This window comes from Tripterygium wilfordii, chromosome 16, assembly GCF_013401445.1.
Source record: "Tripterygium wilfordii isolate XIE 37 chromosome 16, ASM1340144v1, whole genome shotgun sequence".
In the NCBI taxonomy this organism is placed as follows: domain Eukaryota; kingdom Viridiplantae; phylum Streptophyta; class Magnoliopsida; order Celastrales; family Celastraceae; genus Tripterygium; species Tripterygium wilfordii.
This window is the reverse complement of record NC_052247.1, coordinates 5,257,712-5,278,231: the sequence shown is the minus strand read 5'-3', so window position 1 is coordinate 5,278,231 and position 20,520 is coordinate 5,257,712. Positions and strand designations below refer to the sequence as shown.

The following is a 20,520-nucleotide window of genomic DNA, read 5'->3' as shown; positions in this document are numbered from 1 at the left end:
GTTGCTGTGAGTTCTGGTCGCGGCATGCCATTATTGTCTGTTCTCTTGCTCTAGATGGCTTTAGCCTTTTCGGACAGTAGGTCTCTCAAGTGACCCTTCTTAAGTAGATCATAGACCTCGTACCTCAAAGTCTTACAGTCTGGAGTCGTGTGCCCAATGTCTTAAAGGAAATCACACCACTGATTTGGGTCCTTCCATCGGTCGCCTTCTCACTTTACTGGCCACTTAACAATTTTACCCATCTTCTTTAGCACTGCCACTACCTCAACCTAAGCTATCCGAAGGGGATACTCTGGGCAGTTCTTATCGTACTCGACCCTGTCAATCTTGTGGGGGCGCCATTTACCGTTTGAATTATCGACGCCCGACTGTTCTTTCTTTTGGTGCTTGTCCTCGTGTTTTTTTTCTCTGGCTAACATCGCAGACACTCTTCTGGCATCTTCTTCCCATAGAACGAAGACTGTTACTTTTATCAAAGCTTCATCATAATCTCTCACATTGCATTTAGTGAGCTCTTCATACAATTCCTCAGTAGGGAGTAGGCAGCTCCTGAGGGCTTGAATGGCGGTACTCGGGTTGTAATTTGGGATAAACACTTTTTCTGCATTGAACCTGGACAAGAAATCTCACAAAGAGTCACTTCCCTTTTGAGGCAATCTGTAGAGATCATCCGAGCATTTGTGGATCTTCCTACTGTTCGAGAACTGCACCATGAAAGTTTCAACCAACTTCTCAAAGTAAGGGATGCTGCCATTGGGGAGGTTGATATACGAGTGTAAAGTAGGACCTGTGAGAGTGGACCCAAAACCCTTGCACATGCATGTCTCACTAAAGCCGTGAGGAACGGCAATGGCGTTCATTTTCAGCCTATAATGTGACACATGATCCTTTGGGTCATCTGTGCCATTGTACAACTTCATGGTTGGAATGTAAACCGGTGTGGCAATTCCATTAAAGGGATGCTGTCAGTTAACGGTGACCCTGCGTAACAATTAACGTTGATTTTCTTGGAGGTAAGAGGGGCATTCGTAAGTTGGTCTATCCTCGTGCTCATCTCGACCAGTTGGAGAGCCATCTCTGCGTTAACTGAGGCTCCCACAAAAGGAGTAGGGAAACGTACCGGCGGGGGTGGTCGATAACTGGGTGAGATGGTCAAATGGACATGTGAGCCTCCACTTGTTTGTTGAGGAAACTCAACTGTTGCGGGCCCTTTGCCCTTTGTGGTCGAGGCATTGAACTGTGCCGATGTAACTTCAAGTGTAAAATGAGTGTTGAGAGGGAAGGACAAGGTATTTCTAGGTGGTGTTTGGTCGTAGGTTAGGGTAGGTTAAATGTGGGTCTCAACTTGATTCTAGAGCTGGGCAGGGCTTTGGTTCCTAGCTGCAGCCCTTCCTCGCACAAGGTCGCGTTATCATTCGCTATGGATTCTAAACGAGTATTATTCAACTTCATTTCCTCCCTACTTTGTGAGAACTCTTTTCTCATGGCAACTATTAGTTTCATCAACTGCTTTGCCATAACTTCATCGGAGTTGACCATAGTTGTCTCTTTGTAAGGTTTCAGATCAAATTACTACAAAAATGTCCCTATCTGGCACGTCAAATTATAGGAGCAAATTCTACAATCATTGAAAGGTCAACTTTTGTTACGTGGGGGTTCGTTTGTATCTCTGAATCCTACAAACAATACAATGAGAGAAATCGTGAAAGCTCTCAGACTAGACTGGGGGGTGTCGGTCATAGAGGCTTCAACGATCAAGTCAGTGTTGATCGAAGATGGAAGATCGACGATGGTCAAAGTGTTTCTGGCTGAGTATTTTAGTCAAGGGTAGGAGAGTTTATGTCTCTGATTCTTAATGTTCTGATCCCTTCTCCAAGGTAGGAGAAGGGTATTTATCTGAGAGTGAGGGCTGGCCTTGGAAGTGGTCTCACCAACTTGTGTCCTTTTTGATTGGACTATAGGGTGTAGACGTATAAAAGTCAAGTAAATCGAATGTGTCAGAATTGGAAACAGAAAAGTATGTTGATGGTGTTAGGACATATAATGGGATTGTTACGCGTGTTGGTCAGAGTATGGAGAGTAATGTAGGTGACCATTAATGAATCGATATGGTATAAGATCGTACCTGGGGATGCGTACCTATCAAGTCCAAGGATGTTGGTGTCAACGAGATTGGATGATGCTCCCTTAGGGGGAAAGATTCCCAAGCTGGAATGGACCCTTGGTGTGGTGGCGCCTCTATTGTGGTAATGCCAACGTTGTGGCGGCGCCAACATTAGCTAAAAGATATCCCCTATCACGTAATGACGTTATGAATACAGTAAAGTAGATATAAGAGGGGGTATTAGCCGTGATTGTCAGACAACATGTTTGCTGTTACGTGACAGTACAGTCAATAAGCAGTGCCTCGAAGGCATCATATGGGCCTCAATGTGGGCCAAAGGGTGCTAGTTGGGACCGTGAATTTGGGCATTCCGAACTTAAGTTTATCGTTATATGGCCCAGTGGGGCCACACGAATTTTGGTAACTACAAGTGCTTTTTCAAAACAAACCACGTGATCAATCAAACTCATGTCAACGGTGAAGACTCATCAGCAGCCCATCGAAATTTGCATTATTTAACACCTATATCTTAGCAATATGAACTTTTATTATGGGATTCCTTTGTCTCAACAACCCAACCCACACAGCAAAAGAAAAGGAAACTTTTAAATTAATAGCAACACTATAATGAAAGGAGAAGTCGATCTGAACATCAGCATGAAGAACTAACCCACCAAAAGAATATGTTATGTCCTCTCTCTCTCTAAAACTCACATTTCTCTCTTCTCTCTACCTCACACCCGTCTCTTTTCTCTCTTTTGCCCCTCTAAGATATACTCCCCTAACTCTTTTAGTTGGAAACTACTCTCTCTCTCCCTTCCTTTTCTTTGAATTTTTTTGTTTCTTTTCTTCCAAGATATGCACTTTTTCATATATTACAAAAGGTATGGTTGTGTATTTGAATTACGCTCATTGGGTTACATTTAATTCCTAAGTGTCAAGTTCTCTCGCATAATCAAATAATCATTTCCTTGAATATTTTTACATTTTCATTTGCTTACTTGTGGCTATGTTTTATTGGGATGTGTTTTCTCTTTTGCATGTGTGTTTTCCTGTCAGATATTACTCTGTTTTTCACATGTTTTTGTTTTTACCTATTTTGTTTCTGATGTTTGTGTTTTCTTTCTACGGTGAAATGAAAACGATGAACAGCGAGGATATACTCTAAAACTAAAAGATTTTACTGAATTTTGCAACGAGTCCAGACCTTTTATTCTACTCGTGTGAATGGGTTTCTTTGGTTCCCTAATCGCTGGGGCAAAATGACGTCATTTTGTGCTATTGTCGACAGGTTCTCCATGTCAAAACGACAACAAAACCATAAAGAAACAAGACAAATGAGGCTTAGAGAGATGATCCATCTTTGTACAGTAGGTGCATGTACCTACTTTTTGATGTATTTCTATGGGTGATTGGCGTGGTTTACACGTTTGATCAAGCTCTCTCCCTCCCCGTTTATCTCTCTTCTCTGATCATCTTTTCTCGACCGATTTTCGAGAGCCTTCAAGTGATGATTTGAGATTCATTGCGGGTTTAGACGGTTCATAGGTTGAGTGCGATCGAGGTATGTGTGCCTCTATTTTGTTTCTCTGTTATGATTGACCTTAATTGTTCTGATTACCTGATTTCACTCTACATTTCGTTTCTCCTTTGTCAATAACTGTTTGGCGTGGTTCAAATCTTATGGTTGGATTCTTTGAATTTTGACGGTGTTTGGCATGGTTTCCTTCCCTTCTGTCTTTCTTCTCTGGACTTCGCCTCTAGGCCGATCTTCGAACAAGAATCCAGAGACGTAACTATGAATTCGGCTTCATCCGAGGTAATTCTGTATTCGGTTTTGGTTTTGTTTTTGTTGATTTTCTGAGCATCGTTTGGTTTTTGGCAGATAAAGTTGGCTTCAATAGTTTGGTTTCGTTTTTGGCAGATAAATTTGGCTTCAAGAGTTTGGTTTGGTTTTTGGTGGACAAATTACATTTCAATAGCTTTGTTTGATTCTTGGAGGACAAATTGGTGTTTTTTTACTACTCTTAAGCTTCTCTTCTATTTGCAGGTCTAACATTCTTCTCCTACCAAGAGACTCTGATTGGCTTTGAATCTGAGACTCTGAGGAGACACAATGAAGAAACGATATCTTGCCTTTTGTGACTCTATGCTAGAGTGGTAGGATTCCAGGTTTGTGCAGATTTGGATATCTATATATTAGATACATTTGTTTCCAGTTTCCACTTTTTTTGCCAAAATCTTTCCATTTGCTTTGTATTTTACTTTTGCTTGATGTGGATAGTGAAATACTTAGGTTGAATTTTTTATTGTGCTTTGTGTAGGTTGTATGAAATTTTTTTTTCCCGTCCACGGTTGTGAGTGGATCGCAGAGCCACAGCTCAATTGATGTTCAAGTTGGGTCAGAAAACTCATGAAAACTTGGTGTACCAGGTTTGTAGAATATGTTGTCATTGTCTTACTTATAATGTTTTCCTCTCATTGATAGTCTCAATTACATGCCCGAATTGTCCATAATGCCAGTAGGTTCCATTATGCATAAGTTTACTCATTATGTCCTATTTAAATTGCACACTTGACTGACTTATTACCTGCACCTGGGACAATACTTACTAACTTGCACACTTGAGTTACTTTTCTAGAAATAAAAGGCACGTCATCAAATTAAAAACAGGGGGCTGAACATTTGCTATGGGTGTTGCAAGAATGTGGGTGTAGTTTTGCTGGTTTTCATGTATCTGTGAGGGTGTTGTGCCCTTGCTTTTGATAAATTTCAGGTATGGCCATTATTTGCTTCTTCGTCTCCTGTTACGAGATTTGTTTGGGTTTGGTCATTTGAGGCTTTTTTTTTTTTGCTTAGAGCACGAGGTGTCCTGGGAGGGCCCCAACTGTGGGAGGCACCTTTAAGACCGTACCACACCCAGACTAATCCCCGCTCGTACCGGGTCGGCCCACTAAGGTGTTAAGTGCTGGCCAACAGGGTACTCCATACATGAGCGGGGTCATTTGAGGCTTTCTTTCGCCGTTCTTTGGACATTATTTATGCAGTGTGAGGTTCACCAAACAACCCTTTATCACAGATTGTGATTACGTGATTTATTATTTATTATGAGTGGTTCTACTAATTATGTGCTAGCTAAATTTCTGTATTTCTTTACATTCTATCAAGTATTTCAACAGTTGTATTTTTTTTCCAGATAAACCTTCCTATTATGGGAAAAAGTCTCATGGGTTGGAAATGGAATCCCCATAAAGGTGTGGACGAAAGGGCCAAGAGTTTTGAAGGATATTTCAGTTCTTAGGACATAAATTGTCAACATGTGTCTTCTTTTGTGCATTATTTCTCTATAAATGTGATGTGCCAAATATATACATACATTTGCACATCCTTTACACATGAGTTCATCCCATTTTGAGTTGATTAAGAGTTGATATTGCCTAAGAAAGTTATATTTGCATATTGTAGGTGTCAAGGCAAGAAAGGAAGGAAAAGAGTGCAAAATGAAGATTTTTACTCCAAAACCGATTTCCGATCGATCGGATCCATTCCCGATCAATCGGACCTGCCGAAACAGCCTTGAATTCATGGAGACAGAGGCTATTTCCGATCGATCGGCACAGTGTCCGATCGATCGGAGATACTATTCACAGCACGCGCAGTTTCGCGAAAAAATTCTGAATTCACTTGTTTTTAAGCCAAAACGACCCCAATTTGTTTTAAAAACGACATAAGAGTTTGGGGAAGTATAAAATGGCATAAAATAGGGTTTTGGGGGAGTTCTTAGGCTGGATTTCATTCTACCACCATTAGAGAGCTTGGAGGCCACCATTGGAGCTTGGAGAAGAAGAGGGTCTACAAGGGGGTTTTCTCTCTCCTTTTCTATCCTAGTTTCTATGGTTGATTTCCTTTGTTTAATGATGTATTTTGCTTCCATGAGTGGCTAGATTTCTTACTAGGGTCTTAATGTAACCAAACCTTGAAGATTCAATAAACTTGATTTCCTTATTTCTTGATTTCTCTCTCTCTCTTGATTGTCTATGGGTGTGATTAATGCTTTTGAATGTTTGGCCATCATTCAATTGATTTGTTGCCTAGATTGAGACCGGAAGGAGATATCTAGGGATTGCCTCAAGTCATAGATGACATAGGGTGCATGAACCATAAGAATATAGGTTTGTGACTTATGCAATCGTTAAATGATTTCCATAGTTCTTAATGAGTTTTTGATATATTAATCCGATTGTTAGGAATAACAGGGATTTATATTGAAAATACGTTTGATGTATCTAGGAATAGAACATTGAATAGGTTGGAAAATCGATTGTCATTATTGAGAGATGAATTAGGGATTAAGGGATCAAGGGAATTGAATTGGATAGGTGAGGTGACGTTAAGTACCCTAGTGTTTTCCATCTTTGATTACATACTTGTGTTTGATTTGTCCTTATTCTTTTTAATTAGTTAGTCAAAATGAAGTTACCATAATTATCATTTATTTATGATTAAATTTCTAGAGTGCAATAATTAAATAATGACACAAAAATAAAATACTATATATCGAATAAATTAAGTGTTATAATTAATTATGAATATATTTTTACTTTTAGGAAAATATTAATGTCAATTGATTCAAATGTAAAAAAAATTGAGTTTAAATAATAAAAATTGATTGTGTAAATGAATATTAAAATGATTTAGAGTATTTGTTAAGTGGTGTTATTGTTAGAGAAACTGAAATATTTTTATAACTCACATCTCATCACTTTCATTAACTCTACGTTCAATGCAAGTAGGGATGAGTAAAGGTGACAAACACTAGTTGAATATTTTCCAAGCACTTAGCCGAGCTTATTCGTAAACCACGAACCAACTTGTTCATGAACATAACCGAGCCGAACATACTCTTGTTCAAGCTTGGCTTATTTATCTATCGAGTTTAAGAATTATGTTCAAACTCGTTAATTTATCTTCTTGAACAATCATAAACCGATCTTCAATGAGCATGTTCGCGAGTAGCTCATCGAAAACTCAACTCATTTAAACACTTCCCTCAATTATTGATGAAAAGCATTTCTCCCTGTTAAATTTTTGAGAAGGACAAAAATAACCCTTAATTTGAGGTTGAAATCCAAAAACCACAACAATATAATTTAAGACGACTATGTGAGAAACTCTCCCAAGCTAAAAGAAAAATTCTAGGTTTTTTACAAATATGAGCATTGGATTAATTCACCTATACCATCTCTTCCCCTCCACTCTGATTTTTAATATATCTTTTTCTACTTTTATCTTTTTCCCTTATAAGTTTATGTTCAATAAATTTTATTGATTTATGTCTTTGGTCTTTCTTTGAAGTGTTTTTTTGACCCTCTTTGGGTGGATGACGTTGTTATAAGAGAAACGTGATTGTCATGACCTTCTAGTGCGTTCTCAAATATAACACTTCAAAATGGATTTTTTTTTATATCATCACTCGATGTACTTGGTAGATGACTCGTTTTGGTATAACTTTATAGAGATCAATGTTGAGTCATCCTGCTCTCATAAATGATAAGTATACTATGAAAACGATTACACAATATGATGTTGCTACGGGTGTGAAAGAATTGATGTCTTCGTAGCGTCTACTTTAGATGGTCATCTAGGTCATATGCGATGTCTATCATGGTTCCAAATTGTTCTTTGTTCAGATATCTTTGTTATTGAGACTTTATCTTATAGGCTTGTTATTTCGGCATTGGGCGGCCTTAGCAAGATTATATTCTTTAGCTTGTTGGGCTTGTTCTAATTTCAACTTGGACTAGTTGTCTTCCTACTAGCCTGTTAAATTATTAGTTTATTTTCTTTTTCTTTAATAGTCTTGTCAATGACACTGTACATGATTTAAACAGGCATGTAGTCGTTGTACACCTCACTTTGAATGAATGGATACAAGGCTTTCTGCTCTGTTCGCCTTCTTCATCTCTTCTTCTTCTTCTCCAAAACTTCATCTTTATTAACTAAGACTTTGTCAACACAAAGTCCATCAGGTTGTGTCTCTTACAAATTGGTTAGCTAAAGCTTAACCAAAAAGAGTTTCATTTTCCTTGGTTAGACTTATGGTAGAGTTGATGATGGGGTAAATCCCCCCTCTAGTATTCTCTTTTCTCCATATTTGTTAGTTGTTACCCCAAATTGGGGAGTTTGTGAGGTGAGAGTAAATGACTCTTTTTTTATCATTTTCCCTCATCAACTTTACTTTCTATCAAGTAAGGATGTTCCTTCTTGCATAATTTCACCTCTCTTAACTCTCCCTTCCTTAACCCCACTTTAAATCTTTATTCTTTAATCCAAGTAAGCCTATTCACTCCACTCTCTCACCCTCATTGCGATTTGGTTTCTATTCATGCCTAGGAATTTTGTTTGTTTGCGGAGGAACATTTGTTGCAGAAGTAATTATTGTAATCGTCTTTGGTCGTGATCTATCCACTATGTCATAGAAGTAGAGAGATGGTGATGAATCTTACCTTTCTTCAACACCAAGTCAAGATGAGTGCGTGGCAAGCGATCCTACGACGAATTGATCACTTAACTAGGAACGTACAGGTTGTGAATCTAGTACTAACTAGATTCAACTATTTCACATCACAAAAACCTAGATTTTTAAACAAGAAAGTCACTATCAAATCTCACCATAATAAGTGGAATATGTAAGAGAGAAACTTAGAATATTTGTACTCTCTCACAAAAAGACGTGATTCGAACAAGTCTCAAAAAGAGTGTTTATTACCCCCTACTGTTGGAAGTAAGGCTAACAAATAAAAAGAAAACTCAGTCGCTGCCAATGAGAACAGAGTATACCCAAGAGTTTGAATACGTGAAAAGAATTTGGATATTTCTTATTACAAATAACATAACCAAACGTGCCTATATATAGGCGTACAAAATCAACAAACTCCTATTAACTATCAACTAAGTTGAGAGATATTTGTCACTACTAACAAATGAGAAAAACTAGGCATTATTAACAAACACAACAACTAACAATTTTGACCATAATCAAATAACAACGTGGAGTAGTTTAAGACTTAATCCACCACTATGACTCAATAACAAATAAATTAATAAAACCCAACTTTGAATCATATTTTAACATCTACAACTTCCACTATTTATAGACGTAGAAGTAAGAATCCTATTATAAGTCATATAGAATCTTTTAGTTTATCTAATATAATCCTCAAAGCGCAAAACGCACATTAAGTGCACGCTTCAAAGACGCATAGCACAAAATCAAAAAAAAAATTTAATAAATTTTAAAATAATGATCAATGACATCATGAAATAATGCATGAACAATTAGGCTAATAAACTTGTGAAAATTTGTATAGTCTAAATATAGACTATTGCAGGTGACAGGTGTACTCACTACTCACACGTGTACTCCAATAGGTCCAATGCATAAACTCAAAAAAATATAAAATACTAACTTAAAGAAAAGTACATACACTCACACATCACATGTACACTTGTCAGCAAGCATGTGAAAGAAAAACATATACTCACACTAACACGTACACTTGTTCGTTTCAATCATGCAGATAATAAAATATACCAATTTCAGCAAACATATGAAATCAATTTCAAAAGACTCATAATCAATTAATAAAAAAAGATACGACTGAAAGAAGAAAAAAAGCACCCGCAAATTGAAACAGAGAATAATAAAGTAAAATAGTCAATCCCTACTAGTACAGTTAGTCTACTTTAGATGTCTATTTTCTCTCTCTCTAGAGAGTTGTATCCAAACGGCTACCTGAACAACTCTGTCACATTTGTCTTCTTTCTTTTTCTATCTGTTACACTGTAAGCCTTCCTCTTGTATAAAGCTAAGTGTAAACAGCTCAGCAACTCAATGAAAATAGTTTCTACAAAGTTCTTTATGGTATCGGAGCATAGTGACTCCAACGAACACAATGAATCTTCTTCCATTATGGCTCTTCCTCTTAACTCTTCTCAATCTCATACAACCACCATTACTGTCCCCATTAATGGAACCTCCACAAATGTTACAGTTCATGCCATATCTCCTATTTCCACCAAGCTTACACTCACAAATTTCACTTCATGGAGATTGCAATTTACATCTCTTATTCGCGCCTATGGTTTGCTCGATCATGTAAATGGCACCAGTAAGTGCCCAAATCCACCACTAGAATCTAACTCAACAGATCCAAATACCTTTGCATCTGATTCAACAGTAGCTACTCTATTTCACAAGTGGCGGAGTCAAGATCAATTTATAGTTCACGCCATAGTAGCCTCTATCGATGCCTTTGTGTTGCCGCTAGTTGGTGAGGTTGCCACTAGTGCCATTGCCTGGCAAAGAGTGCATGCTCTGTACGCAAATTCTTTATGTTCTCGTGTTATTCAACTGAAATTGCAGATATCAAGATGCCAAAAAGGCACCAAATGAATGATTGAATATCTTCAAGGAGTGCGCTGTCTTGCTGATGAACTGGCCCTTATTGATAGCCCGATCACTTCTGAGGATCTCAACTTGTATATCTTGGATGGATTAGACCAAGAATATATTGGTATTGTCGGGTCCATACGCACCCGTGAAACCCCATTCACTTGTGAAGAACTTAAAAATGTTCTAATTGCACAAGAGGCCTTTCTGGATCGTCTAAATCAAAATCAACACCACTCAATTGCAACAGCAAATTTTCATCAATGAAGACCCTCCTCTAACCAAGTTAGTCAACAAAGAATAAGCTCACACTCAAATTGGAATGACCAGAGAGCTCCCTCTCACAAGAACGGCCATAGATCTCAAACTCATCATCATGGTGCCCGTGGTCAAGGTCATGGTTACTAAGAACTACATGTCAATTGTGTGATAAACCAAGACACCTTATAAATAAGTGCAGGAAATTCAAAATCTATGAAAATCCTCATCCACTCTCAACTCACTATACCTCCTCTGCTGCCTCAACCAGACCTCCTACACCTCAAACTCAAGCTCAAACTTAGTCATGGCTGCTCTACTCTACTGCCAGCCATAAATGACCAATGATCTGAACAACCTTATTCTCCAATATGAATTTGATGGCACAGATGAGGTGCACCTCGGTGACGGTTCAGGTTTGGAAATCACCTATACTTGTACCACTTTTTTGTACACACATAAACATCCTCTACAAATTACTAATACTTTGTGTGTTCCGTCTCCAAACAAAAATCTTTTATCTGTGCATGAGCTTACTAAAAATAATGATGTATCTATTGAATTTTTCTCTTTGTCTTGTCTTGTCTTGTCTTGTTAAGGATCAATCTACAGGTGAGGTGTTAGCAATGGGCAGTTGTATTGATGGAGTTTATCATCTAGGACCACCGCCCAAGTCTTGTTTTGCATCTTTCGTTGGCATCAAAACCACCTTAGATGGTTGGCATCATCGTTTTGGACATCCTTCCTCTCATGTTTTGTCTCTCCTTTTAAAATATGCTCAGCTTCCATGTACTCAACTTCAAGCAATTTCTCAATTTAAATGAAGTTCTTGTACGGTCAATAAAATGCACAAGCTACCTTTTGGACAATCCAGTGTTGTTAGCAACTCGCCTCTTCACATTTTATACAGTAATGTTTGGGGTCCTTCCCCAACTCCTTCTGTTGATGGTTTTAAATACTATGTCATCTTTGTAGCTCATTACACTAGATACACTTGGTTATTTCCCATCACACAAAAATCTGATGTTTACACAGTTTTCCTACATTTCAAGAAACTTGTCGAAAAACAATTTCAATTACTCGAACTCTTTACACCGACAATGGTGGTGAATATCTGAAACTCAAAACCTATCTCCTTCAAGAAGGTATTAGTTTGTGTCAATCCCTTCCTCACACACCTCAGCACATTGCACATGCTGAACGCAAACATCGTCATTTAACTGAAACTGCTCGAACCCTTCTACATTCAGCAAATCTTCCCTTCACATTCTAGTCCCATGCATTTCAAACCGCAGCCTACCTAATAAATCGTCAACCTATTTCATCCACGGCTCCTACAACTCCTTTTCAGCTCTTATTCAACCATACACCTAACTACCACAAACTCAGAGTCTTTGGTTGTAAGTGTTTCCCTTGGCTTAGACCTTATTCTACTAACAAATAACAACCACAATCCACACCTTGCATTTTTATCGGCTACTCCACAGCACATAGTTCATATAAATGTCTCGATCCCACTACGCATCGCATTTATCTCTCAAGATATGTGGTATTCCATAAGAATGAATTTCTCTCCTATCCAATCCCCAGTTCCACTGTTACAACCACCTCTGACATTCAAACCTTTCCAGCTTCCTTAGTTGAACTGTCCAACCCTCTTCAATATGTACCTTCTCAAGATTCCGCCACCACAGTGTCAAATTCTCTCGAAACCTCTCCCCCCTCTCCCACTCCAGCATCCAATTCTCCAAATCTCGCTACATCTTCTCTGCCTAGATCTCACCGCTTGACCACGCGATCCATGAATAATATCTACAAGCCTAAAAATATCAACACCACCACTTTGTATCCTCTTCTCACTGCTCTTGAACCCAAAACTGTCGCTTTTGCCTTGAAAAATCCTCTTTGGAAAAAGGCAATGCAGGATGTGTTGGAAACATGTAATTCGCGGAAGCGCATAAGGACCTCATAGACATAAACGATAACTAGACAAGTTTCAAAATTTTCTTATCAAATACTAATCACCATAGCACAAACCATATATCAATTAATTGCAAGAAGATTATATACCTTGAGATCTCTCTGATTTGATCTCTAATAATCAGGAACGAAGGATGGAGTCAGCGAGTTTGATACTAAGCTCAAACCTGCGGATCTTCCACTGCATGCACCAATTCCCAAACTTGGATTGAGAGGGTGGTCTCTTTTCTCCAAGAACCTGAAGAACACAAACCAAAAACTAGTGGAAACGATTAGAGAGTAGAGAGGTCAACTGGTGTCTCAAAACTTGTATTAACAAAACACACACTATGTGTGTATTTATAGGGTTTGGCCACACCTAGGGTTTTCTCCCTAGGTGGGCCGGCCCCTAAGCCTCTCCCTCTCCTAATTCCGGTCCGTTTTGGTTTTCCTGTATCTTCTAGTATTGGGCTTCTGGGCTACAGTGGGGACCAACTAGGAAAAATAGAACATGGGCTTCCTATGAATTTAATTATCAGCCCAAACCCATGGACATAATTATAATTCATAAATTATAATATATTCCACTAAAATATTATAATTGCACTCCCCGTTTTATCTGAAATTAAATATGAGCCTTTCGTTATACTTGTTCATAAATTCCTCACGTTAAGTTACAGATACCCGTCAATTAAATATGCCACTGACATATAATATTTAATTGACATCTTTAATATTTCCTTGAGCTTACCACTTAACTTATTTGAATGTGTCGGATTAATTAAAATCCAACTACAGGGTTTTGACACAATCTCAAATCCTATAAGCATTCTCAAGAGGGTATCATCAATCCATAATTGGACGTGAATTTTATTAACAGATTATTTTCCATCGTACAATTAATGCAGTGACCCAACTCACTTGATGTTTGTTGGCCTGTACAAAAAAGACCTCGCCCTTTAGTAAATCAAAGCCCCGTACATTAAATGCACATGTACCAATAATCTTTAATAAATTAAGAATATGAACAATTCTATAACATCTGTGTGAGTGTATAATTTTCCATATAGTCAGACTAGGAAAGTTGACTCACACGTAGTCCTGATCAATACACTCCAAGTGTACTGGTATAGTAAGTTCAAGCTTTGCCGCTCTCCGTAACCAAGATAGGTATACTGAAATACTATACCACAGCCAAGCCGACTTTTTGTCCAATTTTGTCTTAGCTGTGATCGCTTATTTATATTCGATAGGAACTTATGAATTAATCTTCCGTGTGCAAGCTTAGACTCTACACACCAATTCATATGCCATACAGAATAAAAGACACCGATGTCAATATTTCTTTTCTCATTTCAAATGCTAAATATATTTTATTCAAATAAATAAATCAAGTTTGAATATTACATAAAATAATGGCCTTTAGCATACTATTCCTATCAATCTCCCACTTCTGCTCAAGGCCATGACGACGTCACCTATCCGTACGATCTCTCGTATCAAGTGATACTTGCGTTCAATATGTTTTCCTTTTGAATGAGCCCTTGGTTCTTTTGAATTTGCAATTCCTCCGCTATTATCACAGTAAAGTGTAATAGGCGACAGAGCTGTAGGCACCACATTCAAGTCTATAAGAAAGTTTCAGAGCCACACTGATTCTTTAGCTGCCTCAGAGGCTGCTACATATTCAGCTTCCATAGTGGAGTCGGCAATACAAGATTGCTTGACACTTCTCCAACTAATGGCTTCACCTCCCAATGTGAAAACATACCCTGAAGTTGATTTCCTGGAATCTTTGTCTGATTGAAAATCTGAATTTGTATACCCAGTGGGTATAAGCTCATCAGACTTGTAAACTAGCACATAATCTCTCGTTCTCCTTAGGTACTTGAGTATGTGCTTTACAACAATCCAATGTTCCATACCTGGATTAGACTGATATCTGCTAACTAGACCAACCATATAACATATGTCCGGTCTACTACATCATGGCATACATGAGGCTTCCCACTGCCGAAGCATATGGTACTTGACTCATTTTCTTGATCTCATAAGCATCCTTAGGACACTGATCTCGAGATAAAGTGACTCCATATCTATAAGGAAGAAAACTTTTCTTGGAATCTTTCATGCCGAATCTTGCTAGGATGGTGTCAATGTAGACTCCCTGAGATAGGCCCAACATTCTTTGTTTTCGATTTCTTAGTAGTTTGATCCCAAGAATGTGGCCGGCTTCTCCCAAATCTTTCATTTCGAATTGACTACTCAACTAGACTTTAACAGTAGATAATATAGCTACATCATTTCCGATGAGTAATACATCATCTACATAAAGTACTAAGAATACCACCACACTTCCATTGCTCCGATAGACACAAAGTTCATCAAGACATTGCTCAAATCCATAGGATTTTATGGCCTGGTCGAATCTTATATTTCAAGACCTAGATGTCTGCTCCAGTCCATAAATGGATCTCTTATGCTTGCACAACAGGTGCTCTTGGTTTCTCACTACAAATCCATCTGGTTGCACCATATAGATGCTTTCGTCAAGACTTCCATTTAGGAAAGCTGTCTTGACATCCATTTGCCATATTTCATAATCATAATATGCTGCAATGGATAAAAGTATCCGGATAGATTTAAGCATTGCTACTGGTGAAAAGGTTTCCTCATAATCGATCCCTGCTTTCTGAGTGTACCCTTTCACAATAAGCCTAGCTTTGAAGGTTTCAACCTTCCCATCCACCCCCTTTTTTTCTCTTGTAGATCCACTTGCAACCAATGGGTTTTACACCATTCGGTGGTTCTACAAGTTGCCAGACTTGATTTGAGTACATGGACTCCATCTCAGATTTCATAGCTTTCTTCCAAGATATTAGATCTTTATCTTGGAGAGCTTCTTTGTAGTTACTGGGATCAGTATCTTGTTCAGTTGGAATCATTTCATACACTTCACCCAATAGAGCATACCGACTAGGTAATCTAGTTACCCTCCCACAACGACGAGGCTCTATTTGTTCGTTTGGAGTATTTTGGTGTGATGATTCTGTTCGATTTGTATCAGGATCTTCACGTTGATCTGGTTGATTCCCCAACATGTTATGATCATCCCTCTAAACAGAATCAATTTGGGATTCCACAATCCTCCCACTGTTATGTGGTACTGGATCGTTATCCTCAACTGGTGTTTCTTGAGTTGTTTGGTTTCCTTGTGTTTCCCCTCTTAATTCTTCAAGAACAATCTTACTTTTGGATTTGTGATTTATCATATAGTCTTATTCTAAGAATCGGGCATTGGTGCTGACAATGACCTTCTGATCCTTAGGACTATAAAACAAACCACCTTTGGTACCTTGTGGGTATCCAACGAAAAAACATACTTCTGTTCTTGATTCCAACTTCCCAGTGTTCCCTACCAGCACATAGGCTGGACTACCCCATATCCGTATATGGGCCAAGCTGGGCTTTCGCCCTGTCCATAATTCAGTAGGAGTAGTTGGTACTGACTTAGAAGGAACTAAGTTCAAAATATAGGCAGCTGTTTCCAGGGCATAGCCCCAGAAGAAATTAGACAACTCAGAAAAACTCATCATCGATCTTACCATTTCCATAAGAGCCCTATTCCTCCTTTCTGCCACACCATTTTGTTGTGGTGTGCCTGGCGCAGTCAGCTGGGATGAAATCCCCTCTGTGTTTAAGTATTCCATAAACTCTCCCGAGATGTATTCACCACCATGATCAGATCGTAGTGTTTTGATACTCTTTCCTAAACACTTCTCCGTAACTGCCTTATAGCTTTTGAACATCTCAAAAGTTTTAGACTTACGGTGCATTAGAAAAATGTATCCATACCTTGAGTAATCGTCTATCAAAGTGACGAAGTACTCATAACCTCTCTCGCTTGGATAGTCATTGGACCACACACATCAGAATGTACCAACTCCAAACATTCTTTGGCTCTATACCCCTTGGCCGAAAATGGCCTCTTAGTCATCTTACCTTCCAAACATGATTCACAGACTGGAAGTTCCTCAACTTCTAATGAACTCAAAGGTCCATCTCGTACCAGTCTAGTAATCCTGTTTAGATTTATATGACCTAAGCATAGATGCCAAAGATAAGTTTGATTTGGTTTCGAAGGTTCCTTTCTATTGGATGGCAAAATTGTTCAGTTATTCAATTCATTATATATAGCAAAATTTGGACTTATAATGTAAAGATTATCTACCAAAGTACCAGAACAGATAAAACGTTTATTGTACCTGATAACAATAGAGTTATCAAACTCAAAACAATATCCATTCAAAGCTAAAGATGGAACTGAAAGTAAATTTCGTCTCATAGCTGGTACGTAAAGACAATCGTTCAAAATTAAAGTCCTATCACTACTAAAACTCAAATGAAAAACGCCTACTGCTTCTACTATTAGTTTTGTCGCATCTCCCAAAAGCACGTAACTCTCTTCCTTATTTGGTCGCCTGGTTTCTTGGAACCCTTGCAACTAATTGCAAACATGATTAGTGGCTCCAGTGTCTACACACCAAGATCCAGTAGACACAACCGCTAATTGTGTTTCGACAACAAATAAAAGATAGTTACCTTGAGTATTCTTGCTTAGCCATGTTTGACATTGCTTTTTCCAATGTCCCTTCTGGCCACAGTGAAAACACTTGACTTTCGGCTTTTTCACTCCACCTTGAATACCCTTGGAGTTGACTAACTTATTCTTCTTTTGAGTCTTTTTCTTCTTCTTACCTTTCGGTATAGTAGAAGATCCTTTCTCATTCAGATTGACATTGGCTTGCTTAGGTTGAAGTTTTTCTGCTCCTTTAAGCTCATTGAGAAGTTTCGGCAAGGTATAAAGCCTTTTGTTCATGTTATAGTTCAGCCGAAAATTCTCATAGCTATCAGGAAGAGATTGAAGTACGATATCAATCTGGCTTTCACCATCAATATCAGCACCAAGTACTTCGAGCTCATTCAAAAGACTCATCATCTTAAGAGTCTGCTCACTTAAATTGGCTCCTTCCTTCATCTGGGTGTTTAGGAGTGTTTTCATGGCAGTCTGCCTTGTGGCTCTGCCTTGATCACCAAACATCTCCTTTAGGCTATAAATGATGTCATAGGCACTTGTCATATTCTGGTGTTGTGTTTGCAACACGTCTGACATTGATGCTAACATGTAGCATCTAGCCATTTCATCAGCCTTTTTCCACTTCTTGTGAGCACTGATTTGCTCATCAGTGGCACCCTCCTCAGGCAATTCAGGGCATTCTTCAGTCAACACAAATTTGTACTCTTCAGAGGTGAGCACAATATCCAAATTTCTTTTCTAGTTGACATAGTTTGTTCCATCCAACTTATGGTCTTTCAGTATAACAGATAATGGGTTGAATGAAGGCATTTTGAAAAACTGAAAAATGACATATTTAGAAATTAATTTATGGCATACATGATTCGAGTTATCTAAGATTGCACCCGTAATCAATCATATAATTCATTAACAATCAAAACACTTTAGCATGAAATTTTCTATCTCGATGGGAGAATAAATTCCATGCAATTTAGTTCACATTAAATTTCATTGTCTAGACAACACGCCGTGTCAAATGTAAATTTAATTAGTTAACTTGCTTTGGTCCTATAAATAATGGTATTGATTTCGATGGGAAATATTTCCATAATTTATAGTTAAGTGTATAACCATCACTTGATCATAATCTCACCATCTTCATAAAATTTATTTCAATGTGGAAATAATTTTATAATAAATGACTACCCATTATGACTATCAAGAAAACTAATAATGAGATATCTGTAATCGAAAATTTCCGATAGGGAGGAAGGTCTAAGCCAACACATATTTTCAATTACATCTCTATTAAATTTTCTTACCAATAATCCAAACTTAAAAAATATTTCCGTAATTCCAAAACTCCTAGAATTGAGATATCTTAAAAAATGCATTGACCGGAATTTACGCATTTTGGTATGACCGTCCAAAACCGAGATTCGTTACGGATTTTCTCCATGAAGTGAAACCGTTATCGCAGCACCATAGGTTTTCAATTTAACGATTAACAAATCTAGCAACCAGGTAGTTCCCAGGTAAGAGGGGGCTTTCCGAAAAATGGCGTGCAATTAAATAACCTCAATCCTCGACAGAACTTTCTAGACATTGCATTGTTAATCATAAATTAGAATACTTAAATGCAGGGGTCGGAATTGCACACTTTGGTTCCGAAAATAATCTTACGTTAAAAATGGATTCTCCCAAAATAATATCGTAGTCACATTTAATATCTCAACTTTCCGAATTTTATTATTACATATTTTTCTTTGAACCAATTATGGAGACCATAGGGTGATGTGTAACCCTTCTCCCACTTAATATTTTATTTTTGGCTGATTAGTATTTTATTTTCCATGTTTAGATAACATCCATAAATAAATAGGAATCCTAATCTAGCATGACATTTAATTACAATCATACATGCAATTAAAATAAGAGACATAGTTAAAATAGGAAACCAAAGCAATCAAGAGTCCTAACTATCATGGTCTTCAATCAAGCCCAAATCTCAACTTGATTAGGAATCCCTGTTTGGAAACTGCTCGAAATACTGCTGCCCGGACTGCCCCGCACCCGCTGCCCGATCTGCCCCCTGCCGCCCACATCTGTCCGGCAGCTTCCGGTGGTGACCGCAGGTTGCCGGACGCGCTACAGCAGCTGCTGCCAGCACTTGCTGCCTGCGCTGGCAGCAGTAGCCGACAGCTGCAACAAGGCTGCCGATATCCTTCGTCTCTTTGTTTCTTCATCTATTTTTACAAAAAAATCCTAGCCTCCTTCAAACCAGAGTTCACAATCTAAAATTCGATTTACAATAATTCCTACTCTTTTATTCGGAGTTAACAATTCTAAAATCAGAATTAAAAAAAACTAGACCATGATAGCCAGAATTTCAGCCTGCAAAAACAAGTAAGCAATAACACCGAAAAACATAGATTATGCTAACAAATTAAATTTGACAAATTTTATATTTTGTTTAACATCGATTACGTATCTATGACCGCTCCGATACCAATTGTTGGAAACATGCAACTCGCGGAAGCGCATAAGGACCTCATAGACATAAACGATAGTTAGACAAGTTTCAAAAATTTCTTATCAAATACTAATCACCATAGCACAAACCATATATCAATTAATTGCAAGAAGATTATATACCTTGAGATCTCTCTGATTTGATCTCTAATAATCAGGAACGAAGGATGGAGTCAGCGAGTTTGATACTAAGCTCAAACCTGCGGATCTTCCACCGTATGCACCAATTCCCAAATTTGGATTGAGAGGGTGGTCTCTTTTCTCCAAGAACCTGAAGAACACAAACCAAAAACTAGTGGAAACGATTAGAGAGTAGAGAGGCCAACTGGTGTCTCAAAACTTGTATTAACAAAACACACACTATGTGTGTATTTGTAGGGTTTGGCCACACCTAGGGTTTTCTCCCTAGGTGGACTGGCCCCTAAGCCTCTCCCTCTCCTAATTCCGGTCTGTTTTGGTTTTCCTGTATCTTCTAGTATTGGGCTTCTGGGCTACAGTGGGGACCAACTAGGAAAAATAAAACATGGGCTTCCTATGAATTTAATTATCAGCCTAAACTCATGGACATAATTATAATTCATAAATTATAATATATTCCACTAAAATATTATAATTGCACTCCCCGTTTTATCTCAAAT

At 38.1% G+C, this 20,520-nt stretch overlaps 1 long non-coding RNA gene across 1 annotated transcript; it reads left to right on the top strand.

Annotated features, from left to right (window-relative positions):
* The first annotated feature begins 3,532 nt into the window (after positions 1-3,532).
* Positions 3,533-5,804, top strand: LOC119981498. The gene is made up of 7 exons (XR_005464130.1): positions 3,533-3,668; positions 3,869-4,276; positions 4,429-4,537; positions 4,747-4,881; positions 4,965-5,158; positions 5,302-5,359; positions 5,571-5,804. It is a non-coding gene; the product is annotated as an uncharacterized LOC119981498 (long non-coding RNA).
* Positions 5,805-20,520: the final 14,716 nt, after the last annotated feature.